Below are 27,897 nucleotides of genomic sequence, written 5' to 3' on the forward strand. Positions count from 1 at the left end.
GGCTTTCTATCCTGTTCCATTGATCTAAATTTCTGTTTTTGTGCCAGTACCATATTGTCTTGATTACTGTAGCTTTGTAGTATAGTCTGAAGTCAGGGAGCCTGATTCCTCCAACTCCATTTTTCTTTCTCAAGATTGCTTTGGCTATTCGGGGCCTTTTTTGTTTCCATACAAATTGTGAAATTTTTTGTTCTAGTTCTGTGAAAAATGCCGTTGGTAGTTTGATAGGGATTGCATTGACTCTGTAGATTGCTTTGGGTAGTATAGTCCTTTTCACAATGTTGATTCTTCCAATCCAAGAACATGGTGTACCTCTCCATCTGTTTGTATCATCTTTAATTTCTTTCATCAGTGTCTTATAGTTTTCTGCATACAGGTCTTTTGTCTCCTTAGGTAGGTCAAACCCAGGACATTCTGATGCCAAAGCCTGTGCTGGTCTGTCTTATGGAGATGATGGTCAATGTTTGTCAAATGAATATTCATTCATGAGATGTATGTGAAAACTCCCAACACAGGCAGAGCAGAGGGCACAAGAGGTGCTTAAAAGATTTTAAAAGAATATCTGAATTTTTTTCCCTCCTGCAATGTGTACATATAAAGAAAAAGGAGTGGAAACAGCAACTAAAAACCATCTTCTGTGAATCAGGAGCAGAGAAAGACATAGACTCAAAGACTCCAGATTTCTCAGAGGATTAGATTACCAGATGATGATTTCAGAACTGACAGCTGAAAGCTGTTTCCTCCTTTCGGGATGATTTGGATCTATTGTCCTTACTTTTACCCTATACTGTACAGGATAATCTCCTCGTGTTTGTTTTGTATCAAGGACTTGTATTTGGGTGAGTGACAGGGAAGCAGAGGTGGGCAGACAGCGGAGAGAAGAGGAAAAGAACTGGTGGTTCCTTTCCTTTCTTAAGAGTATTTGATAAAAGCTTTGCACCCTCTGGCTGTCAGGTCTGTCTAGGGAATCATAAAATAGGTTAGCATATTCTGAAGTGACAGTTTTTCCCCCCAAAGGAAAATTGCTTTTTTTAAATTATAAAAATAATCCATGTTCCTTGAAAAAAAAAAAAAAAAGACACAGAAAAGTATAAAAGAAGATGAACATCATTCATTTTTCTCTCACCATGAGATGCACATATACATGTACCCACACATATTATATTAAAAAAATGGGATCACACTGGTAATAGGTACCACTTGGGTACATGCACAATAATTTTTCTTACTCTGGGAACATCCCAATAATCAGAGTTGGGTGGGTCTTATATAAACATAAAATAACATGTTTATGTTATTTGATGAACCAAAGCTGATTGGTTTTATTGCAGACATCTGAGCCAATCTAGACCAACCTAAAAATTTTGTAAATTTTTTTTCTGCTGAGGTCCCTGAAAATATGCTGGTTCATATCTTTTCTTTGTTTTTAGTTGTTTTAGGCTTTCTTCATCCATGAAATAGCCCAGCATATTTCCAGTAAATTCCCCCCTTCCTCCTCTCCCCTCCTCCCATCCTCTTCCCTTCCCTTCCTTTCCTCCCCTCCTTCTTCTGTCTCTCTGCTTATGCTGGTCAGAATCAGTTCCTCTTGCTTACAACCTGAAGAAACTTAATTAATACAATATTATATTTACTTCTTTCTAACCTTTTCCACTTAATAATGTGTTTTGGGCATTTTCCCATGTCTATAAATATAGAGTCAAATGTTTGTGTGTAATGGCGATGTGGTATTCCACTGTATAGACGTACCACAACTTATGTAACTAAAAGGAAACAGTTTTCAGCTGTCAATTTTGAACCTAAAAATCAACAACAAAAACAACAGCAAAAAAGGACTCAAAATCCTTTATATTTGGAAATCGAGAATATTCTCCTAAATAATTCATGCATCAAAGAAGAAAAATCACAATAAAAACTTTAAAATATTTTGAACTGGATCATAATGAAAATACAACAGATCAAAACTTGTGGATGCAGTTGAAGCCTTGCTTAAAGGAAAATTTATAGCACTAAAATGTACATTTTAAAAAAGAAGCCTAAAAAGCAATAAGCTGAGTACCCACCTCAAGACGTTGGAAGCAGCAGCGGCGGCAACAAACACAAATATTCACTAAAGATACCTGTAGGGTCATCTTCAATGAAGATTTTGTGTTTGTTTATTTTCTTGCTGTCTTCTTATCTGGAGTTTTATAATTATTGTTGATGCTTCCACCTGGCCTTTCAGGCTCTCAGTCCAGAATCAAGCCTCAAGATGGTATCTTGGGGTTCCTGCTCCATGGAAATATTGGGGATGATACAAATGATACAGCTTAATTCCTGATCATGAGGTTCTGGCTTTGTCCCAGGCAGCAGGTCCATGGCCTTTTTTCTCAGCTTCTTTTCACAAAGCAGGAAATTCTCATCTCCTCCTTCCCCAAGTCCCTTCCCCAAACCGGCTTCCAACAGTGAATGTGAGGCCACTCCCCTCTGCTATGGCCTGAATGTTTGTGTCCCCCCTCCAAAGTCCTACGTTGAAGCTTAGCCCCCAGTGTGGCTTACCTGGTGACGGGGCCTCCAAGTAGCAGGTTAAGTGAGGCCGTAATGGTGGAACGCTTATAAGAAGAGATGCTAGAGAGCTCTCTCTCGTCTCTGTCCCTGTCTCTTCATGCACAGAGGAAGGACCCTGTGAGGACTCAGAGAAAAGGTGGCTGAGACTTCTCACCAGAAACTCAGAGAAAAGGTGGCTGAGACTTCTCACCAGAAACTGAACCCTGTTGGACTTTGATGTGGGACTTGCAGCCTCTAGAGCTGTGGGGAAATAGCCTTCTGTTGTTCAAGCCACCCGGTCTGTGGTACTTTGTAATGGCAGCCCGAGCAGGCGGCCACACCTTCCTTCAGCGTGACTGAACCGTCTGCGGCCCCTGCCTGCGTTGAGGCTCAGTAGTCTGTATCCGCTCTTTAGGCCTGAGAGCTTTGCTTTGCAACTGCTCCACAGAGGTGTTTATCTTCTTTTTGAGTCCAACTATGACATTCAGGTTTTTCGTTTGTTTGTTTCACATATTTTATCTGTTGTGAGGTGAGTTCACGAAGTGTGGGCATACTGTTTAAGATCCTTCGTGTATTGTAATAAGAAAGAATCTCAAGGAGACAGGTGTGCCATTTAATTTTGCCCTAAAAATTAGTAAGAGTCAAGGGCCTTACTACATTACTTTTTTCCTCTTATGGGCACAACTGTTTGGAATCAACCAGTTACTCCTCCATAGTGACTAAATAGTCTGAGGTTCGCTATGAACCAGTGTTTTCCAGATCATTCTGGGGGGGAGGGCTGTCAGCCATTCCTTCCCCTCGCCTCACCTCCCAGTCCGCTGATCCCAGCATCTCTCCAACCACAGCTCACTCCAGCTCTTTGTGTTTCTCTTCCCACGTTACCACCAACTCCAAGCTCCACCCTCCCAAGCAAAACTGGCAGAGTTGCATCTTTATGTACCTAAATGAGATGCAAGTTGGGAAACAAAGCTACAGTGAAGTATTGTTTGTGATGAATGTCTGTGTGTACATATGTGTTTTCTTAACATCACTGCTTTTGAAGTGTGAGGGGATGTTATGGATTCTGCCCACGTAGGGCAGATGCACCTGGACAGGATATGTAACTGTTGGTCCCCTACCTCTGCTCACCCATTGGTGGCTTCTTAGCTTGTAGATACAAACTGTTACTTGCAGGCCCTGTAGTCATTTGTGATTCTGGCTTTCAGACTTAAAGCAGAACTGGAGCCTTTTCTTAACATTACCTTCTTTCTCAGCACTGCAAGATTACATAGATGTGTCTGTGGTTTTCAGCATGTGGTGTTAAAAGTTTGACAACCAAGAATCAAATGGAACAAATGGCTTCATATGTGATTCTTTTGAGTCCCGGGGGGCTATGTAAGGAGGTGGAAATATGATGGACTTTTGTGTTGCTCAAATCTTATTCATCCATCCATTAGCTGTGTGGCCTTGGACAAGGTCTGTGAGCTTAACCTCTGTGAGTTCGCTTGTAAGAGGGCCCTTATACTGCATACCCCACAAGGTTAGTGCGAGCGTTAAATGTATGTCAAGCACCCAGCCTGTGCCTGGAGATGCTCAAGGTGTATTACTTTTCTTTCCTCCCTCCCCTGCTCTCTCAATAGCTAGATGTCAGCCCTCAGCAGTCATCCCATCCCCCGCACCTCGTCTTTCTAGGCGTCAATGTAAGACATGTGGACCCAGCAGCCTGACTACAATGATGTCCTTCTGTTTCCATAATGCTGCGGCTGCCATCCGACAGCTGTTGATCAGGCTATGTAGGCGGTCTGTCTGGTTTGTGCCCCTCCTCCCGGGGGAGCTAAGGAGCCATGCAGTTATTTATGACTATACTGATTAGGAGAAAAGAAGAGATCATTTTAAAAAGGCTTAAAGGGAAAAGGGGGTTGGGTTAGAACCTGTCAGCAGAGGGTGTGAAACTTGAAATTGCTGAACAGAGCAATGGGGACATCCCTTCTCCACGCTAGAAGGCTGACTGAGCAAGCGAATCTCTGCTCTTGGAGAACTGGCTGGGAGGACGGGCGGGAGAGCCGGCTTGCTATGCTGGCACGTTTTCCCAGGTATAAACCCTGGGAAAACTACAGAAAAGTTGGATTCTGTCCTTGACACAATGCCCCCTCCTCGTTTTGTGTCCTTCCTCCCCTCCCCTTCATTCTGTACTCTGTGGTACCCCAATAGGCCTGGCTTCCTCAGTTCTCACAAAATTTACCTCTTCTTCCCTCAAGTTAAGTATTCTCTCAGTACCCAATTGTCAGGCTTCCCACAGAGGAAGGAGATCTGAGAAATCAATTCCCAACTAGGTTCCTCTCTATAGTGTTATTTATAAACTCTTCCAGAGGCATTTACATATTTAAAGAACTGCTTCTTAATGGAATGTTATAGTTCACTGGGCTATTCCATACTAATTGTGAAAGGAATTAATAGTATGGTGTGATTTACCTTAAGAAGGCTGCATTAATATAAACACAATGTGAAGCAGGAAAGAGGAGTAAATCCCAATCTAACTCCATGGGGATCAGACTTCTCTTGGAGTTGTTACATATGGTCTTGGACTCCTTGCTGTAAGAAACACCTAGACATAATGGGATATGTTTGGATCAGTGAAGAGTAGAGAGATTCAGCATGGCCTGGAGAACTGCCTTCCACTCTCATGAAGGATGGACCTGTTCAATAGCATGTTGCCAAGAGGTGGAACAAGGACCATTGGGTGAAACATACAGGGAGATGTGTTCCCCCACCCCCCAGTGTGAAGATGGCTGATTTTTGCATCAGAACTGCCCAAAGAGGCAATGGGCTGTGAGAAGGGTCAGGGAGGTCCCAGCCCAGATGAGTGATCTGACCCATTCATTCCCGGCTCTTCCAACCCAAATCATCAAGACTCTCTTTGAGTGAGATCCTGGAGATCAGCATGTGGATGGCGTAAAGTTTTGGACTGGGGAAGATTCCTTCCCAGGGATATATGTCATTTTCTCCAGGCAAGTGCAAGGCTGAGCCTTGAACAGGGCTGGTGTTATCTAGAAGAGAGGAAAGAAGTGACTGCCAGGGGCAAGGATTTTATTTCCTGCATTCATATAACAACCCAGCTGTGGGAAAAGGACATTTCATTTATTTGCGTTGGTGGCAACTCTCTGTAGGCTGCTGAATGTTTATGAGTATGAATCATTTTTATTTCATCTCTGTGGACTGAGTCCCTAGCAAGATAAGAAGACATCTTGACAAATCTAGATGTGCTGTTTAGGTGATGGAATAAATTTAAATTTTTTGAGGATCGAGTTATTTTTACTTTTGACCCCAGACAAACTCTCTCTTCCAAAGAAAATTAATCTGAAAGATTTATATAAGGTATTCAAGGTTCTTTGGATCTTATGCAAGCCTGAGTCAGTCTTACCCAGGTGAGTTTGTAGGTATAGTAGAACTTTGAGAATTACATTTTCTGTGAATTAGCAAGAAATGAGAGGAAGCAGTACTTGATATGCACTTGGGACTCTCACAGTCCAGAAACTTAAAGCCAGTGTCGTTTTATGGGCAATATCTCAAGCTCTGTATATACAATTGTGTTCTTTTCATTTTTTCTCTCTTATTAGAATTCTTTCTTTCAAGAATTTAAATTGGTATTTAATAAACCATTATTTATCAGAATGAAGCTTTCTGAAGTGCTTATGACTCAAATTAACCAGACAATACATTACTTAAAATCACATAAAATCAAACATATAGATGTCGTTACAATTTAAAATTCCTACTTGACTTTTCTACTATCCCTAAGTCCTATAAATAATACTGACAATACTGAAAATTAAATATCTTTTATGAGTAACAGAAGTTCTTCCTAATAAAAATTTTTTATGATTTACTGATGGAAATTAAGAATATATAAGGATAAAACAATAGATGCATGAAATCAATATCCATCATAATGAAAACTCTTAGCAAACCAGGAACAGAAAGGAACTTCTTCAACCTATTAAAAACCTGTATACACATCTATCAAAAAACCTATAGCTAACATCATACTTAGTGATGAAAGACTGAACGCTTTCTCCTTAAGATAGGGAACCAGGCTGATATCTGCTCTCACCATTCCTATTTAACAACGTACTAGAGGTTCTAGTTGGTGCAGTATGGAAAGTAAAAGAAATAAAAGGCAGACAGATTAGATGAAGAAGTAAAATAGTCTTTACTCACAGGTAAAGTCATCTTTTATGTAGGAAACCCCAAGAATCTCCAAAAAAAGCTACTAGAACTAATATCTTGTATTTGCAGGATAGAAGACTGATAAAAAAGGTAATTATATTTCTATATTCTAGCAATTGGACACTGAAATTTTTTTAAAGTGTCATTAATAATAGCATCAGAAGCATAAAATATTTAGGAGCAAATTTGACACAAGATGTAAAAGACGGACACGCTGAAACTACAAAACATTGCTGTGAAAAATTAAAGAACCCCTAAGTAAATGGAGAGAGATGTCATGTTTATGGATTAGTAGTACCAACATAGTTAAGATGTCGATTCTCCCAAATTGACTTATAGATCCAAAGCAAACCTAATTAAAATCCCAGCAGGCTTCTTTTTTGGGTAGAAATTGACAAGGCAATTCTAAAAATTACAAGGAAATTCAAAGAATATAGAATAGTCAAAACAACTTTCACAAGGAAGAACAAAGTTGGAGGACTAACACTACCTGATTTCAAGACTTATAAAGTATAATAATAAAGACAGTATGGAATTGGCATAAAATAGACATGTAGATCAATGCAACAGAATTGAGTCCAGAAATAGACCCACACATTTGTCAATACCATATGGTCAATTGATTTTCAACAAAAATGCCAAGACAATTCAATTGGGAAACAATAATCTTTTCAACAAATGGTGCTGGAAAAATTGGATAGCCATATGCAGAAAACCAAACCAAACAATCAAAAAGACACCTTAACCCCTACCTTATACAATCTACAAAAAGTAACTTGACAGTCATCATAAACCCTAATATAAGAACTGAAACTATAACATTTCCAGAAGAAAACATATGTGAAAATCTTAGTGACTTTAAGTTTGGCAACGATTTCTCAAATAGGACACACATTAAAAAAATCAATTAATTGGACATACTCAAGATATGCTTATTTTTCAAAAGACACTGTTGTGAAAATAAAAAGGCTCATCATATATAGGGAGATATTTGCAAAACATATACAAAGAATATATATCTTATAAATCAATTATAAAGAGGCAAGTGACCCAATTTAAAAATAGAAAGTTTAAACAGACTCTTCACGAAAGAAGATGTACAGATGGCAAATAAGCACAAGAAAAGACAACATCATTAGTTGCTATGGAAGTGCAAATTAAAACCACAAGGAGATTCCCTTATATACCCACTAACATGGTTAAAATTAAGATTGAATATGCCTTGTGCTGGTGAGGATATGGAACAACTGAAACTCTCGTACATTGCTGGAGGCAATGGAAAATAGTATAGCTACTTTGGAAAACAGTTTAGCAGTTTCTTAAAAAGTTAAACATGTCTACCAAAATACATAGCTATATATTTCTTTTTACTCCTAGATATTTATTCAAGAGAAATGAAGGCATATGTCCACCCAAAGACTTGTACACAAATGTTCATAATAGCTTTATTTGTTTTTTTAATTGAAGTATAGTTGATTTACATGTTAATTACTGCTGTACAGCAAAGTGACTCAGTTTTACATATATATATATACATTCTTTTTTTATATTATTTTCCATTATGGTTCATCATAGGATATTGAATATAATTCTTTGTGCTATACAGTAGGACCTTGTTGTTTATCCCTTCTATATATAAAAGCTTACATCTGCTAACCTCAACCTCCCACTCCATCCCGCCCCCCATCCCCTCCCCCTTGGCAACCACCAGTCTGTTCTCTATGTCCCTGATTCTGTTTCTGTTTCATAGATAGGTTCATTTGTGTCATCTTTTAGATTCCACATATAAGTGACATCTTTCGGTATTTGTCTTTCTCTTTTTGACTTCCTTCACTTAGTATGATAATCTCTAGGTCCATCCATTTTGCTGCACATGGCGTTATTTCATTCTTTTCATTATTTCATTCATTTCATTCTTTTTTATTTTCTCACAGATCTGGAGCCTAGACGTCCAGTATCAGGGTGTCAGCATAGTTGGGTTCTAATGAGGACTATTTTCCTGTCTTTCAGATGGCTGCCTTCTCTCTGTGTGCTCACATGACCTCTTCTTCGTGTGTGTGCATAGAGAGAGAGAGAACGAGCCCTCTGTAGTCTCTTTTTAGAAGGGCACTAACCCCATCAGACCAGGACCCCACCCTCATGACCTCATCTAACCCTAATTACCTCCCAAAGACCTTGTCTCCAGAGATTGTCACTTTGTGGGTTAGGGCCTCAACATACGAGTTTTGGGGAGGCACATTTAGTCTGTAGCACTTGGTATTCAGTAGTGCTCTTAAATTGAATATATACTGAGTAATCAAAACAGACTAAACATACCTTTAGGAAGACCTGTGTATAAGACAACTTATTCCATCTAAAGATATTGTTTGGTGCACAAATGGATTTTGAATAACTCCTTGGACCTAAGTCAAGCCCAGATGCTGGGAGCCACTACGGTCTTTGCCCCATTCCATCAGCGGAGCAGCACCCAGCTACTATGCACCTACTCATCGTGGGTGCACTGAGAATTATGTACCAGAGACACAAAGGTGAATAGGCCATGGCTGTTGCCCTTAAAGAGTTCACATCCTGCACAGGGAGCCCCTGGAAGGCAGGTGTTGCACCTGGTTTATCTCTGTGCCTCGATAGAGCCTCAGCACAGAGCCTCACACAGCATCGCTGCTCTGTTGACATTTATTGAATGAATACATCTAAAATATGGCAGTTCCTACTGTTTGACCAAGACCTCTTTCTCAAGTAAAGGAAAAACCTTCTCCCAACCTTTTGTGATTCCCTCACTGGCTTAAGGTTATATTTTGTGAGTCAAATAATCCAGAAAATTTGGGAATAAGGCTCAGAATCCAGGCAAGCATGTAAATGGGGAAATTTCCCTAACTTCCATTCTCCTTTTCTGTGTCTTATCCTGAAGAACTTTATTCATCTAAGGTGAGAGTCAGCAAGTATTTTCTGTAAACCGTTAGGTAGTAAATAAATTAGACTTTCTGGGCAATTGGGTCTCCTTTGAAACTACTCCGCCCTGCTGCTATAGTGCCAAAGCAGCCATTGACACTACAGAAACAGAGGAACATGTCTGTGTGCCAGTAAACTCTATTTATAAGAACTAGCATTGGGCTGAATTTGGCCTACGAGCCATAGCTTGCTGACTTCTGCCCTAGGGTTTGAATCTATTAGCCAGCATTTGTTGACGTCATGGAAGCTACACTTTAGCCTTTAGGTAATAGAACTGATATTCAGTAAAGGCCATCTGGTTTTCTGAAGAAATTTCTTGAGACATATCTTGAATCATACATGAAAGTACATGATCCAGGTGGTTGGAAAGCCATGCTGGGACTGACTACACTGATACTCAGGACATATTTATGATACCCAACTCCCACAACTCATGTGTGTTGTTTGATACAGATGTCCACGGTAAGCACTGTTTCAGTGGAGTGGTATGAATGGAAGCTGGGTTGCATTTGGTAGCAGAGTAAATGGGAGGTGACACCAAAATGGGAGGCAGGTATAGACCATGTGTCAGGGGTCCCCAAGTCTTCCATGTTCAGAGGTATGTTAGAAGCACCGGCTGCCCGGACGTGACTTCTAGGCTCCTATTGTTCTTATGTTGCTGCTTGTATTAAAAAATCTAAACTATCTGTCTACTTCCTATTTTACTGAGAAGGTCAAGGCCATGTTATTTTCTTAATCTCATTTACTTATCTCATTCCACCATTCCCTTCATCTCTCTTGACTCAGAATATAGCGTCCCTCTTTCTGTGGAAGGTCGATGCCACTGCCTGTGTCCTAGATCCCATCATCTAACCGTCCCCTCCTCTCTAGGCTCTTGCTCCATCACTTAGCTCCCCTCTCCTATATTCAACCTCCCCTTCTTTACTGGCTTTTTTACCCTTAGCACACCAACATACTGTATTTAAGTCTTTCCCATCATTAAAAACATGCTCAAACAAAACCTTCCTGTGACCTCTTTAGCTGCTGTTCTTTCTCCTTCCATTCTCATTCAAACTTCTTGAAAGAATTATTCTTTAATCATCTCCTCCTCATTATACCATTTTTAAATCATCTCCCCGATTCGATCTTCATTATACCACAATTTGACTTCTACTTACACAGTTCTATTGAATGTTAGGAGCCTATGAGCACCTAATTGCTAAATCCAACGGGTACTTTCCATTCATTATCTTCCTTGACCTCTCTGCTAAATCTAACACCATTAATCACTCCTGCTTCCTGGAAACTTTTATGTTCCCTTGGCTTCCCTGACATACAGAAAAATGTCCTGGTTCTCATCATCTCTATTTGACTATCCCATTGTGGGCTCCACTTTCTTCACCTACTATCTAATTGGTGTACCCCAAGATTTTATCTGTTGTGCGTTCATCTTCTTCTTATATGTATTCTCTCTGAGCAGTCTAACCACTATCTGGATACTGACAAATACCCAATTTATATCATCAGTACAGACATCTCTCCCAAGCTCCAGACCCATATATTCATCTCCATCTGGATATTCCAGAAGAACCTCAAATTCATCTTATCTATAACTGAACTCATCATTCTCTAGTTCTGGGATTCTCTACCTCATTTAGTGGCACTGCCACTCACTAATGCATAAGATAGAAGTCATCAAGTCATCTTTATTTTTTCCTTTGTTCACATGTTCCATCTCTCTTCAATCACCAAGTCCTATTGATTCTGATTCCTAAATGTTTCTCAACCTATTATCTCTTCATCTCTGTTACCAATACCTTAGTTTAGGCTTCCTCTATTCTTGTCTGGATGATTCCAAAAGCTTTCTAATAGGTCTCCTTGGCACCCGTCTTACCTCCAGCAAATCCATTCAGTCAAAACATTTATAGAGCACCTACCATATGTACTACTGGGGTTGGGGATTTACTGGTAAACAGAATAGAGCATGTGTTGGAGTGATAAGTAAGTTACTATATAATTAAAGCTATTATACATTAAATAAATCTACATTAAATAAGATAATTCCAGATACTAGTAAGTGCTCCAAAGACAAAATAATAGAATAGAAGCTAACTGATGGGTTGAATGAAATTTGGATATTCAGAGTAGCCTTGTCTGGGTGGGTAACATCTGAGCAGAGACCTGAATGATGAAAAAGAACCCGTCTCTGGAATACCTGAAGAATGAGGATTCTGGGTAGAGAGAACAGCATGTAGAAGGGCTCTGAGGCAGGTCCATGTTTGGTGTGGCTGGAGGATGTCAGGTGAAGGGAAGAATAGTCTCGGATGAGGTAGGATCGTGCTGGGCCATATAGGCCATGGATAGGTTTGGGGATTTAGGATGCAAGGGGGATCCATTGGAGGATTTTCATCAGGAGAGTAGCCTGATCTGATTTACCTTCAAAGCAGATTACTCTAGCTGCTGCATGGAAATAGGTTATAGGAGCACAGTTAGAAGTAGTTAGGAGGTGATTGCATTATTCCAGGTAAGAAATGATGGCTGCCCTAAGGGACTAGCAGAGGAGATGGAAAGAAGTGGATGGAATTGAAATATAATTCGGATGCAGAATCAATAGGACTTGAAAAGGAAAGAATCAAGGATGTCTCCTCCAACCTCCATCAGTGGCTCCAGAGTGATTTTCTAAACACAGCTTAAGCCATATGGCTTCCACAATGCAATAACCCTTACAGTTTCCTTGCCGCTTATCAGAAAAATTCTAAACACTGTAACCAGAGATACTGATACAAAGCCATCCCTGGTTTTTTCCTCCTTTTCTCTCCAGAAGACTTCCTTGGTATCCCTCCCTCCCTAGCTATTAGATGTCTCTTCTTGGTGCCCCAGAGTCTGGGTATTTGGTGTCTCTATTGTAGCACCAACATTGTATTGAAATTTCCTATGTGCCTGTTTATAATCCTAAGGTGCAAAGACTTTGTCTTTGTTGATCTTTTTATTTCTGTTGTCAGCTCTTTGCTGCTTGAAGTTTGGCCCTTGGACCAGTAGCATTGACATCACCTGGGAGCTTGTTTGAATCTGCATTTTAGCAAGGAGATGCCCAGGGGACTCATATGTACCTTACAGTTTGAGAAGCTGGCTGTTTCCTGCAAACAGTAGGCACTCACTGAATGTTGAAATTAATGGAACCAGCGATGCAACGCAGACTCCTCAGAGCACGGCAATGATTTCCTTTCGCTGAAATAGATCCAAGTCACACAGTTAATGTTAATGAGGTGGATTAAGTCCTACTAGGTGCTATGGATGTATTGAAAATGTCTGTCACCACATGGCAGATAACATCTGTTTAAAGTAGCATAGGATCCGTGGTTACATTTACTTCAAGCAGAGGAACTAGAGTATCAGCCATTTTAGACTGCATTGACTAAATGTACTTTTCTTATAAAATATTCTGTAATTTTTTGTGAAGTCACCCATATAATCTAACACCTAACTTTTTCCTTTAAATAGTTAATACTCTATTTAATTAAGTGTCAAGAACAAACTTCTAAGTACCAAAGGCAGGTACTCTGGTCCCATATGAACTATGAACAAACAATCCACAAGTGCTAATTAGCTCGTTAACACTTCACTGTTTTTCTTTGAGATGCTCTCAGTTTTTTTCCAGCCTAAATAAATCCAGAAGGTCAGAAGTTCCCAGTTTTGCCTTGTGTTTCTTGTAAACTTGGAAAAGTTGTCGAACCTCCTCCGCCACAAACCACAAAATGGGACTCAGTCCATTCCCTACCCAGCTCTCCAAGCCCTCAGGGTGATGAAGATTTAGGGCCCTTACAGGCAGGGATTCTGATGCGCTTCCCAGGCCGCCAACGTGGGTGGCCTGAGGATAGTTGTGCCAGGTTAGCTTGTAGTAGAAAAAGAGGCAGGGACCTTATCTCCTCAGCATTATAGGGGCTTAGGGAATTCAGTACTGCTTGAACTCAGAGGTGTCTCTTAGATATTAACTCTTAAGACTCCAGCAACCTGAACTAGCCCTGCAGTGGACTGAATGCTTATGCTTCATAAAACGTTCATACGTTGAAATCCCAACCCCCAGTGTGATGTATTTAGAGGTGGGGGCTTTGGGAGGTAATAAGGTAATGAGGGTGGAGCCCTCTTGAATGGGATTAGTGCCCTTATAAAAAGGACCCCAGAGAGCCCTCTTGTCCCACTTCCACCATGTGAGGACACAATGGGAAGTCAGCAGTCTGCAATATGGAAGAGGGTCCTCTCCAGAGCCTGACTGTGCTGGCACCCTGATCTCAGATTTCCAACCTCCAGAACCATAGCAAACAAATGTCTGCTGTTTATAAGCCATCCAGTCTATGGTGCTGTGTCACAGCAGCCCGACTGACTAAGACCATTGCCTGGAGGCCAATGCTTCACCTGCTCAGAACAGCTCTCACTCCCCATCTGAAAATCTCAAGTGAAGCAGGAAGTGGCTCTTTTCCATGAAACGCTTGGGAAATTCTTGACCCACCTGCTGCTTAGCTTGAGGAAAGTCATGGTGAAAATCAAGTGTTTCATTTTTAAGATGGGAAAATTTACTTCCTTAACAATGGAATGAAAGCAATGACTGTCTTTTGCTTGTTTTTTTGGAGTCTGTTTGGGACTTTGCAAAGAATGGTGACCTGGAGATGAGGGATCTGGGTCTTGTCCTCTTTGTCTGTAACTGGCAGTGTGACATTCCTGTCACTTCTCTTGGCCACAATATTTTCACTAGGTGACCTCTAACATCCCTTCCAATTCCAACATTTTAGGACTCTTTGTTTCTATCTTTGCTGGTCTTTTCTGGAGAGAAATTAAAAATAAAATAGCTCAAGCTTTGACCCTTTCTGAATGTCTATAAAATCTTAAGAATTCAATAACAAGCTTGATGTGCTGGTGAATGTTTAAAAACTGGCACTGATCTGTCGTATATGCCAATTTCTGTGGTGTAAATCATCTCACCATGGCTGATTTCCAGCTATCACGGTGATATCAACCTGCTCACAAAATTCTTGAAAATTTAACAGTCAGCTCTTACGAGCTGCACACCATTGTGAACAAGCCTCCTTGTCCATTATTCTGAGGGGAGCAGGACTTACACAGTAAGGGGCAGAGATGCTCACTCAATCTTGGCTGTATGCCTGGCTACTGGGAAAAGTCAGTGTGGACATCAGAAAATTATAGAAGATTGACATTGAAATGTGTGGTCAAACACTGAATATGGGAATGATTCCTATTTATCAGGATGTCTGACAATTCTCCTGGGGCCTTCTGCCAGAAAGTCATTGTGTCTTTATGCTTGTAGAAGCGCACACAATGACACTCAGAAATTGGATCGTCAATAAGAATTGTTCCAAGTTGAGAGATGGCATCTTTTCCCAAGTGCCGGGTGGAAGAAAGATTGGGAGTCAGGTGGGGCTCGATATTATGCTCTGTGGAGTCTCACTTATTTAGTCTTATACTCATAAACTGAAATCAACTTTTTATTCTGGGCTGGCATTTATTTTCCTATATATATGCATTCCTTTCTTGTTCCTATTTCTGAGGGCTGGTGCTCTAATTTTACTGTCTTTGTTAAAAAAAAAATTAGTTTCCAGGATATGCTCAGGGAAGGCCTCATATTTCCCTCTTATTTAACTGTAACCAGAAGCATAATGGAGGTCTTATTTCCAATTCAGCAGCCAGTGAGTTATACTGAGAGCAACCTTGTCCCCTGGCCATGGATGTGATGTTTAACTGAAAGAACTTGAAATAGAAAGGGTGTTCCATACATACTCTGTCTCCTAATGGGGACACCAGTGTCAGGTGGGGCCCTGTCCTCAGCAAACCAGAGCTTAGCAGACCTGTAATGTCAAGAAAGAGCTCAGTTTGCAGATGCTAAACACTGACGTGGATGTTTTTGTGACAACTGGGGAGGACGTCTTGTTTAATGCAGAGCCCTGCAGTTCTTTGTTCCCTTCCCAGGGTAGCATGGAGCAACTATTAAGGTTCATGGTCAAGGCATACTGAAAACTAAGCAGGTGAATTACGAGTCCATATCTAGGTTGATTAGGAGGCAAGGAACAGGGAGCCTAATCTGAAAACAAGAAAGATTTGACATAACCTCGACCATCCATCTTATACATAAATGTTGTTGGTTTCAAGGAAGATATGGCAAGATGAGGTAAACTGGCTCAATGAGTCCCATCTTCTTACTGGACAGACAAACACACCCCTCAAACAAAAGTACTCTTTCTCTCTTTTCCAGACTATGGATGAGGACTCCAGGAATAATCTGTGTAGGAAGGATAGTACACTACTGAGGATTTGCCTGGAAGATAGAGATGAAAATTAACTTGTGTGTGAAGAAGTGTTTCAATGAGAAGGGGAGTTTACAAAATGGTGCCTGTGTTGGGATTATAATAATGGCAAATATTTACACACATGGATAAAATTTGGAAGAGGATGCAGAGAAATGAAAGTGAAGGTGGGCTGGTAAGATTGAATATTTTACAACCTTTTCTTTCCTGATTTTGTCATGTTATTTGAATATATTTAAATCTTTTGTGAGAAAGATTTTCTATCTTCAGAGAGAAAAAATGAGCTGGAATTTCCCTGGAGAATTTGAAATCAGATGTAAGAAAAAATTTCTTTGTGGGATGCTTAGACCCTGGGAAGTACTTATAGGAGAGCTGAGAAACACCTTCAAGAATGGAATTCCTCCTTCACCTTGTGGAGACCGTGGTGGTCCCTGGCATGGGGGATAAACCAGATTGCTGCTGGAGGATTCTCCCATCTGGAGAGTCTTACATTATTCCCATTTCACAGATGGGGGTCCTGATATGTAGCGTTAACTGAGATACAGATGTGACTCAGTGAATTGATGGCAGAGCTATTAACAAGCAAATTTATGAGCTAGGGAAAGACCGACTCTGATAACTGCTTTAGGGTTGCTCAAGCTGCATCCCCCATTCCTGTAAATGATCTAGATCCTCCCAGCAGCCACAGCAGTGAGGAACCAGATTAAGCAATCCCTCCCCACTAGGTCAGTCTAACATGAGAAATTTGCAGAGACTCTTGAAGTTATAAATATTTTAAACAACCTAAAGGGACACCTCTTGGGTGCAGGGAAAGACATTAGGAGCAGCTTTCTAGGTGGGAAAGTTTTTTTTTCCACCACAGGGGGAGGGGGCTACCGCCTCTGTACCCTCCCACTCAGGCCATTCATCTGCTCCAAGTTCAGTGCTCCCCAGTATAAATAAACTCCTTTTTTTCCCAGATAGGAAAGTTGTTTTGTTGTTGTTGTTTTGGTAACTTGGATAGTACTATGGACATATCTGGTTAGAAACATGTTACTTTCCTGAGATATAAAGTTCCCTTGGAGTTAAAGGGCACTTGTCTTCCCATAAGGCACATTTGTGTAACAAAAGTTCATGTCTGAGCTTCGGATATGACAGACTCAATTTGAAGCTGAGCCTCACCACTTGCGATCTCTCAGAGCCTCAGTTTTCTCATTTGCAAAGTAAGGATATCAATACCTGTCACACAGGGTTATGGAGGTGAAGTGTGCAAATAAAGTGCCTGGCATGTAATAGGCTCTCACTAAATGTTAGTTTCTTGAATGCCGTAAGCGTCAACAGAGAGGAGATACACATTTGGTGCCCCTGCACTGCTTCCTGTACTCAATCATGACTCATTCTGAATATCCAGAAGGTGTCAAACAACAGACCTCACCAGCTCTAGAAAGTAACACATGTTTTGGGTGACTGGCACCCTTCACCATGACCCTTGGGTTTAACCACAGATATCACCAAAGTCTGTTTCAAATTCACTCTGGGGCCTCCTCCCCAAGAGCCCCTGTGAAATCCTGTGAATGCATCTGTTCCTGGTCCTCAGTCAGTCTCCACCAGGGCCCGGTGTTGGCTCTGAGTGCTTGGCACACCCTTGGGACAAGATGGCTGTTTTAGACTTTCCGGGCCAGAGCTCGCCAGCCCTTGCGTGCTGGCGGATGAGGACCGGCAGCCTCAATGCTGCTTAACCCTGCCCAGGAGCCCAGGGTACGGATGCCGGTGAGTGGGAGAGAATGGGAGGCTGCACTTCTGAAGCTGAAGCTCACCTGGATCTTCTCTTTGTTGGGTTGGGAAGGACAAACGAGTCCATCAGAGCAGAATAGGCTAGGACAGCCCAAGAGGCTGACTATCCCAGATTGATGTAAGACCCCAAAATAGTCATCTTTCAGGAATAGTGGTTAAAACACAGGCTTTGATACCAAATGGACTCCAGTTGAATACTTGGCCATTTCCTACGTATGGGACCTTGAACATGCTACTTAACCATTTAAACCATGAGACTGGATGATCTGACAAGGGAGAGAGGGTGAATGGAAAAGATGAAAGATTGTCTAAGGGTGAATTGCAGGGTTCGCCAACATTTATAGAAAAAAATCCAGATGAAAGAGGCCTTTAGGGGCCACGCTCCTTTGGGGCCTCCAAGTTACATGCTTTAGCTGAGCAGTTATTGTTGTTAGTCAGGCCAAGAGTAATTTTTAAAAAGTTTCTTGTTGACTTAACATAGCCACAACTCCTAGAACCTCTGCTTGGTGTCTTGACTACCAGACTCTGCTCGTACCTGTCTCATGGCTGGAGTGGGTCATGGGGTCAGACAATGCAGGCCACATAGAGTCTTGCAGTCTGAGACCTGGCTTAGCTTTGCCAGAGAGTGTACTGAACACACGTAGTTATGAAGCCGCCTGTCTCCGTCAGGGCCCAGTGAGTCTTCAAGTCTCTGGAGACCAGCCTCAGTGGTTGTGTGAATGCAGAGGGAAACTACAAGTGTTGCTAGAGGCCCCAAGAGGCCCCTGAAGCCACCGTTTACACGTGGCCCAAACCCGTGGGGAGAGGCCTGCAGAGGCCACTCTGTGAAGTGGCAAACTGAGATGACTGAAGTCAACTTGGAGATGCGGGCGGGGGTTGGCTGCAGCAAGCTCTGGTTTTGGTCCCCAAGAGGAAACCTGCCCTTTTGCAGGAAGGGCCTCCTTTGGTTTCAGAGCTTTGAAGAACAGAAATAAACAGTTTGAAACCAAAACAGGGTTTAGTGTTCTTGTCCAGTCTTAGGCCTGGTGGGGTCTAAAGGCGCTTAGTGCTTTTCTTTACGTAGACACGGGCCACCTGGTCGTGCCGAAGACTTGCTGGCGAGTGGGATGCAGCCTCTGTGTCCTTTTGGTGTGACATTTTTAAGAGGAAGCTGGTAGAATGGTTGGGCGTGGGGTGGAGGGGGTGCACTGAGGTGGCATCATATAACCGTAACTCATGGAGACAATTAGTCCCTGCAGATCTCTTTCAGTCTTCTTGGTTACAACAAAAGAGTTATCAGGGCGCTGGTCTTTAACACCTCTCTAACTTTGCTAGTCTTCCTTCTTCATGCAGAGGAAGGCTCCAGGATCAGAGCCTTGGGAAACCAACAGGAGCCATTCAGAACTTGAAATCATCGCTTTTGTTTTTTAAAATTATTTTATTTTCATATTTGCCTTTTACTTTATCACAAAATATAAAAGTAAGAAAAAGTGACTTAATTTAAGGAAGAAATGGATAAAAAACAGTACAAGCCGTTTGTGGTTGTGGCAAACCCGTGGCGGTAGAAGGTGGGTGACTGAACCCGGGTGGAGGAGAACAGCGCCACAGTAACATCTCACATCTGGGTGCATGCGGCACAAGTGCCTTTAATAACAGAAAAGATTTCTAGGGCAGAAACCGTTGTCCCGAACTACTCTGAAGACATTACTCCATTGTCCACCGGATTCCAGAGTTGCTGGGGAAAAGTCAGAAGTCACCCAGACTCCAGACCCTTTGTATGTGATTTTGTGTTCCTCTCTTTGGAAGCTTGTAGGATCTTCTGTCAGTCCGCAGTGCTCTGAAGCTTCCATGATCATGTGCCTTGGTATGAGCCCAGATCACCTGTGTCGGCTCTGGGATATTTTCTTTACTTTTTTAAAATTTGAGATTTATTTGCCATACAACATTGTGTAAGTTTAAGGTGTACGACTTACTGATCTGACACATTTATATTGCAATGTGATTGCCATTGTAATGTTAGCTAACACCTCTGTTGCATCACATAATTATCATTTCTTCTAGTGCTGGGAACAATTCAGATCTAGCCTCTTAGTAAGTTTAATGATTATAGTACAGTTTTATTCTCTCTAATCACTGTACTGTGTACAGATATTCCTTGACTTACGATGGGGTTGCCTCCTGATAAACCCATGGTAAATTGAAAATATCATTAGTCGAAAATTACTTTAATATATCTAACCTACTAAACAGCATAGTTTAGCCCAGCCTACCTCAGACGTGCTCAGAACACTTACGTAAGCTGACAGTTGGGCAAAATGATCCAACACAAAGCCTATTTTATAATAAGGTGTTGAAAATCTCAGGTAATTTATCAAATAGTGGGCTGAAAGTGAAAAGCAGAATGGTTGTCTGGGTACAAAATGGTTGTAATTGTATTGATTGTTTACCTTTGTGTTCACATGGCTGACTGGGAGCTGCGGCTACTGAATGCATATTGCTTTTGCACCATCATTAAGTCAAAAAATTGTAAGTCAAATCATCGTAAGTTGGGGACTATCTGTATAAGGTCTCCGGGATTTATTTATCTATTAGTTGCAAGTACGTACCCTAAACAACCGCTCTCCCATTTCCAGGTACCCCCCTCACCCTCCAGCCCCTGGTAACCACCATTTTACTCTCTGCTTTTACAATTTTAGGTTTTTTTTAGATTTCACGTATAAAAAATATCATAGAGTAGTTGTCTTTCTCTGACTTATCTCACTTAGACTAATGTCCTCTAGGTCCATAGATGTTCTTGCAAATGGCAGGATTTTCTTCTTTCTTATGGCTGAATAATATTCCATTGTATATATATATATACCATGTCATCTTTATCCATTCATCCACTGATAGACACTTAGGTTGTTTCCATATCTTGGCTGTTGGGAATAATGCTGCAACAACATGGGAGTGCATACCTGTCTCTTGGGTAACCTGTTTTCATTTCCTTTGGATATATACCCAGAGGTGGGATTGCTGGATCATATGGCAATTTTATTTTTAAGTTTTTGAGGAACCTCCATATGGTGCTTCATGGTGGCTGACCCAGTTTATAATCTCACCAACAGTGTGCAAGCGTTCTGGGAAATTTTCTTGATTGTAATAAAAATTTATTTTCTGTTATTATTTATGTTATTTTATTAATATTTTTGTTACTTTATTTTCTGTTTCCTCTCTCATCTATAGAGCTTCTATTTGCTCAGATGCTACCTCTCCGCTTTAGGGTTTCTATTTTTTTGTCTTTCCCCCCTATTTTCATCTCTTTGTCTTTCTATTTTCTGGGTGATTTCCTCAACTTTTAAAATGTTTATTCATTGAGCATTTTATTTCTGTCCTTATACATTTATTTCCTAAGAACTACTTTTTTGTTCTCTCTGAGAATTCCATTTTTAGAGCATACTATTCATATTTTATAGATGCAGTGCCTTCTTTTTATCTTTCTTAGGATATTCACAATTTTTTTTTTTTGGTAGTGTCTTTGTCTGGTTTTGGTATCAGGGTGATGGTGGCCTCATAGAATGAGTTTGGGAGTGTTCCTTCCTCTGCAATTTTTTGGAAGAGTTTGAGAAGGATGGGTGTTAGCTCTTCTCTAACTGTTTGATAGAATTCACCTGTGAAGCCATCTGGTCCTGGACTTTTGTTTGTTGGAAGATTTTTAATCACAGTTTCAATTTCATTACTTGTGATTGGTCTGTTCATATTTTCTGTTTCTTCCTGATTCAGTCTTGGAAGGTTATACCTTTCTAAGAATTTGTCCATTTCTTCCAGGTTGTCCATTTTATTGGCATAAAGTTGCTTGTAGTAGTCTCTTAGGATGCTTTGTATTTCTGCGGTGTCTGTTGTAACTTCTCCTTTTTCATTTCTAATTTTATTGATTTGAGTCCTCTCCCTCTTTTTCTTGATGAGTCTGGCTAATGGCTTATCAATTTTGTTTATCTTCTCAAAGAACCAACTTTTAGTTTTATTGATCTTTGCTATTGTTTTCTTTGTTTCTATTTCATTTATTTCTGCTCTGATCTTTATGATTTCTTTCCTTCTGCTAACTTTGGGTTTTGTTTGTTCTTCTTTCTCTAGTTTCTTTAGGTGTAAGGTTAGATTGTTTACTTGAGATTTTTCTTGTTTCTTTAGGTAGGCTTGTATAGCTATAAACTTCCCTCTTAGAACCGCTTTTGCTGCATCCCATAGGTTTTGGGTCGTCGTGTTTTCATTGTCATTTGTCTCTAGGTATTTTTTGATTTCCTCTTTGATTTCTTCAGTGATCTCTTGGTTATTTAGTAACGTATTGTTTAGCCTCCATGTGTTTGTCCTTTTTACGTTTTTTTCCCTGTAATTCATTTCTAATCTCATAGCGTTGTGGTCAGAAAAGATGCTTGATATGATTTCAATTTTCTTAAATTTACTGAGGCTTGATTTGTGACCCAAGATGTGATCTATCCTGGAGAATGTTCCGTGCGCACTTGAGAAGAACGTGTAATCTGCTGTTTTTGGATGGAATGTCCTATATATATCAATTAAATCTATCTGGTCTATTGTGTCATTTAAAGCTTCTGTTTCCTTATTTATTTTCATTTTGGATGATCTGTCCATTGGTGTAAGTGAGGTGTTAAAGTCCCCCACTATTATTGTGTTACTGTCGATTTCCTCTTTTATAGCTGTTAGCAGTTGCCTTATGTATTGAGGTGCTCCTATGTTGGGTGCATACATATTTATAATTGTTATATCTTCTTCTTGGATTGATCCCTGGATCATTATGTAGTGTCCTTCCTTGTCTCTTGTAACATTCTTTATTTTAAAGTCTATTTTATCTGATATGAGTATAGCTACTCCAGCTTTCTTTTGATTTCCATTTGCATGGAATATCTTTTTCCATCCCCTCACTTTCAGTCTGTATGTGTCCCTAGGTCTAAAGTGGGTCTCTTGTAGACAGCATATATATGGGTCTTGTTTTTGTATCCACTCAGCCAGTCTGTGTCTTTTGGTTGGGGCATTTAATCCATTCACGTTTAAGGTAATTATCGATATGTATGTTCCTATGACCATTTTCTTAATTGTTTTGGGTTTGTTTTTGTAGGTCCTTTTCTTCTCTTGTGTTTCCCACTTAGAGAAGTTCCTTTAGCATTTGTTGTAGAGCTGGTTTGGTGGTGCTGAATTCTCTTAGCTTTTGCTTGTCTGTAAAGCTTTTGATTTCTCCATCAAATCTAAATGAGATCCTTGCCGGGTAGAGTAATCTTGGTTGTAGGTTCTTCCCTTTCATCACTTTAAGTATATCATGCCACTCCCTTCTGGCTTGCAGAGTTTCTGCTGAGAAATCAGCTGTTAACCTTATGGGAGTTCCCTTGTATGTTATTTGTCATTTTTCCCTTGCTGCTTTCAATAATTTTTCTTTGTCTTTAATTTTTGCCACTTTGATTACTATGTGTCTCGGCGTGTTTCTCCTTGGGTTTATTCTGTATGGGACTCTCTGCGCTTCCTGGACTTGGGTGGCTATTTCCTTTCCCATGTTAGGGAAGTTTTCGACTATAATCTCTTCAAATATTTTCTCTGGTCCTTTCTCTCTCTCTTCTCCTTCTGGGACCCCTATAATGCGAATGTTGTTGCGTTTAATGTTGTCCCAGAGGTCTCTTAGGCTGTCTTCATTTCTTTTCATTCTTTTTTCTTTAGTCTGTTCCGCAGCAGTGAATTCCACCATTCTGTCTTCCAGGTCACTTATCCGTTCTTCTGCCTCAGTTATTCTGCTATTGATTCCTTCTAGTGTAGTTTTCATTTCAGCTATTGTATTGGTCATCTCTGTTTGTTTGTTCTTTAATTCTTCTAGGTCTTTGTTAATCATTTCTTGCATCTTCTCAATCTTTGCCTCCATTCTTATTCCGAGGTCCTGGATCATCTTCACTATCATTATTCTGAATTGTTTTTCTGGAAGGTTGCCTATCTCCACTTCATTTAGTTGTTTTTCTGGGGTTTTTTCTTGTTCCTTCATCTGGTACATAGCCCTCTGCCTTTTCATCTTCTCTATCTTTCTGTAACTGTGGTTTTTGGTCCACAGGCTGCAGGATTCCACAATTTTTTTGCTTTGTTTTCTTCTCTCTGGATAGTCTTTGTTTCCTCCAAGTTTCTTTTTTTTCTGTTTGTGTTTTGTCCCTCATTATAAATGCTTTCCTCAAATGTCTGGTGATCCTTGATTGTCACTTCATGACTATGAAGAATTAAAAAGTGATTGGATTACCCAAAAGAGTTGAAAAGAGGGACTCAGATGCTTGTATACCAGTGTTCACTGCAGCATTATTCATAATAGCCAAAAAGTGGAAACAGCCTAAGTGTCCATCAACAGATTAATGGATAAACAAAATGGGGTATGTACATACAATGGAATATTATTCAGCCATAAAAGGAATGAAATTCTGATACATGCTACAACATGGATGAAACTTGAAAACATTATACTAAGGGAAATAAGCCAGAAACAAAAGGACAAATATTGTATGACTCCACTTATATGAAATATTGAGACTAGGCAAATTCATAGAGACGGAAAGTAGAATAGAGGTTACTAGGGGCTGAGGGGGAGTGGGGAGTGGGAATTGTTGCTTAATGAGTACAGTGTTTCTGTTTGGGGTGATGAAAATTGTGGAAATAGATGGTGGTGATTGTGTAACCTTGTGAATGTACTTAATGCCTGTAAACTTAAAGTTTACTGAACTGTAAACTTAAAACTGGTTAAAATGGCATATTTTATGTAATATATAATTTACCATGATAAGAAAAAAAAAGGTGATTGGCAGCCCTGAGCCCATTAGTAGGGTTTATTGACTGTCAGGGTCACTGTAACGGGTTCTGGCTGGGCCAGTTCCTGCGGGACCCTGAATTTCAGAATCCTTAGGTTGAGATTTGCCAGTGAAGCCTCTTTCAAGGTCTTGCCTGAAGCATACAAACCTGGCTACTGGCATTCTGAGAGTCCAGGAAGACCGCTAGGGCTGAGAGGAGAGAGTGTCAATATTCAGTATAAGTTTGACTGAATCTGCTGTTTTCGGTATTAAAACCTTCAGCCATGCCTAGTGTGCCCTGGGCCAGAGACCCACTGCCTTACTGTCTCCAGCAAATGCACATCCATCTGGGCTGTTGGACGGGAGGAGATGGGAGGGGCGGTCACTGGCTGAGCAGAGGGAAGGTAGCCTGAGGGCTACATGCTTCCTAAACCCACTTGCAGTCAATCCTCCTATTTGCAGACCTTTCTCCATCCTTGCTTCCTGGTTACCATAATGTCTAGATCTTTTGGGAGTCCTGAAGTCAAAAATAGGCTGCTTCTCACTTTTTCCCCATTGCAGCTTAGGAATTAGATTTTGTGGATAAATATATAATCAGTTTGTTGTTTTAATGAGACAACTTTCTTTAACCCATGACTTATTTATGAGCACATTAGTTTAAAATAAGTTTCAACTATCTTTTTATGTTTTTGGGGATGATTTCGGATTTAACTGAGTTATGGTCAAAGATGTGATCTCTTTATAAGAGTCCCTGAAATTTTAGGGAATTTCTTTGTGATCTACTATGTGTTCACCTTTTATAAATGTTCTCTTAGGTAATAGACCCTTTGATGTAGGCAAGATGGAATTATTATCCCCTTCTTATAAGCAGGTAATCAGGGCCCAGAGAATTTTAAAGACTTGTGCAAAGTTCCTCAGTCAGGTTGGAGCAGAACTGAGGAATGTGAAGGAAGGGGAGCCTAACGGTTAAGCACATGGACTCCATTCCATTTACCTGGGTTGCAATCCAGGCTCTGCTAGTTACTAGCCATCTGCCAACTGGGGATTATAATTGTTCTCGCTTCACAGGGTTCTTGGGAGGTTTACATACATGGCACACAGTAAACACTCAATAAAAGCTATTATTATTATTACTATTTTTTACTTTTTATCTAGGGTTCATGGTGCATCTTGTACAGAAGAGTCATTCCATTAAGGATCGCATCTTTAGAAATGTTTACAGCTACTCCTCAGCGCAGCAATTTATTTTATATTCTGGCCACTGTGCCTCAGAGATTATGGCCAGAAATACCACAATGTCAGTAGAAAAGCTTTCTGGACGTTATGCACTGAAGGCACGCAAGTCCTTTTTTGAGAGCCTACTATGTGTTGGTGCTCCATTCCTAGCCGAGAGGTATTTTCTATCTTCTGGGACTTCTTTATGCCTTAATCAAGGTAGGTACTCAAAAAAGCCTTTGTAAAATGAACAACAGCAATGACAGAAATGCTTAGAAGCACAGAGTTGAAAGATGGCGGGGAAAGTTGGGGTGGGAGGGGGTTGGCCACCCACTTTATGGCGGATTGTCCTAAATAAGCAGAATTATCTGGGCTTCCCAGACCATCAGGTGCTAATCCCCACGATAATCAGGCTCGAAGCCCTCAGAGCCACAGAATCAACCAGCTGGGAGGGAGAGCGACCACAGGGCTGTTCACGTGGAAGCAGCGTCCCCTCTTTCTCTTTTGTGGACACAAACAGCTGACAGTCTTAAAATAAAGGCGCCTGGCCCGCCTCTGAGCTGGACACCTGGAAATAGGCCAGCGCTCAGCTCCCTTATTGCGGATTCTGTGTTCCACATCAGTCTCCATGAAATTAGCTTTTAAATTTGTCTTTTGCTTTGAATCTTTCCGTTTCCTGGCTCCATCTCTCCTCCTGTTGGGTGGAAGAACTGTGCAGTTACTCCCTTCTACACCATCGCCCCACCCCGCCCCCCCAAAGGAAACATGGTCGTTGATTTAGTTCTCTATTCTCACTGCTATTGCAAGGTATGGGATGTGAAGGGACATTTAGAGAAACTTTTTATTTTGAAATCGTATTAGACTTAGAGAAAAGTTGCAAAAAGAGCACAGAGCATTTCAGATATGCTTTACCCAGCTGCCCTAATGTTGACATCTTATCCAGCCATAGGACAATGACCCAAACCAAGAAATTAACATTGATACAACACAAATAACATAACTATAGACTTTATTCAGATTTAACCCGTTTCTCTGTTACTGTCTTTTTCCTGTTACAGGATTCAATCCCAGATCCATGTTGCACTGAAAGGTCCTCAAATCCTTCAACCTATGACAGTTCCTCAGTCTTTCTTTGTCTTTCATGACCCTGATGTGTTTGAAGAGTACTGTGTTTGAAGATGTGTTGTTTCACAGACAATGTGCGTTTGTCTAATGTTTTTTCATGGACAGTTTGTGGTTATATATTTTTGGAAAATGCTGTGGATGGAATTGTCTCCCCTCCAAATTCATATGTTGAAGCCATACCCACTGTGATTGTGTTTGGAGATAGGGCTTTTAGGAGGTAATTAAGGTTAAATGAGGTCAGAAGGGTGGGGCCCTGATCTGATGCCAGGGTGACATGACCTCAATAAATTTTATGACTAGTGCTTTTTCCTCAATCCCTGATTTAAGGTATGTCTGAAGGGTGTTTCCACTGTAAAGTTACTGTATTTCCTTTTGTAATTAATTAATGTCTTGGGGGGATACTTTTAGACTATGCAAATATTGTTTATCTTAAGCTTTTGCCCAATAATTTTAGCATCCATTGGTGATTTTTTGCCTGCAGTAATTATTACTAACGGTGATTTTATATTTCCTTCTACGTTTATTAATTAGAATTTTTTTGTAAGGGCTATACCTTATTGCCAATTTACTTATTTGTTCAATTATTTTAAAATATGAGAATAGACTCATGTATGTTTACTTTAGTCTATGGATTACAATTAAATATTGTTATTTATTTTATTGTTCAGAATGTGCCAGCTTTGGCCATTGGGAATACTTTCATGTTGGTTTCTATGCTCTTTCATCCTTTCTGAGCACATTCTTACCTTCTGGCACCACAAAATGCTCCAGGATCATCTCGTGTTTTTCTTGCCTAGACCTGGAATCAACTACTTCTTCAAGGAGCCCTGGTTCCTTTTGTTGGAGAATCGTATTTGGAAACCAAGATCTGGGTGCTGGGTATGCTTGCTGCTACTGGGGTGTCAATGATAAAGAGACATTTTTTTTCTTCTAAAAATGTTTGTCTTCGTTCCCATTTGCCATAGTGCCTAGAATTCTGAGTCTTCTAGAAACCTGTGTGATTGAAAATAAGGTATCCTGCTATATTCCAGCTG

At 40.5% G+C, this 27,897-nt stretch overlaps 1 long non-coding RNA gene across 2 annotated transcripts in view; it reads left to right on the forward strand.

The window, feature by feature from the left end:
• The window catches only part of LOC137768178 (uncharacterized), a 130,626-nt gene extending 103,407 nt beyond the window's left edge, over positions 1 to 27,219 (forward strand). The window contains exons 2-4 of one of the 2 annotated variants that reach the window (XR_011074721.1): positions 15,920 to 16,146; positions 25,679 to 25,957; positions 26,797 to 27,219. This is a non-coding gene — a long non-coding RNA (uncharacterized lncRNA). The remainder of the gene's footprint in view (positions 1 to 15,919; positions 16,147 to 25,678; positions 25,958 to 26,796) is intronic. The other variant, XR_011074722.1, reaches the window with a different exon arrangement.
• The last annotated feature ends 678 nt before the right edge of the window (positions 27,220 to 27,897 follow it).

This window comes from Eschrichtius robustus, chromosome 8, assembly GCF_028021215.1.
Source record: "Eschrichtius robustus isolate mEscRob2 chromosome 8, mEscRob2.pri, whole genome shotgun sequence".
Taxonomy (NCBI): Eukaryota; Metazoa; Chordata; class Mammalia; order Artiodactyla; family Eschrichtiidae; genus Eschrichtius; species Eschrichtius robustus.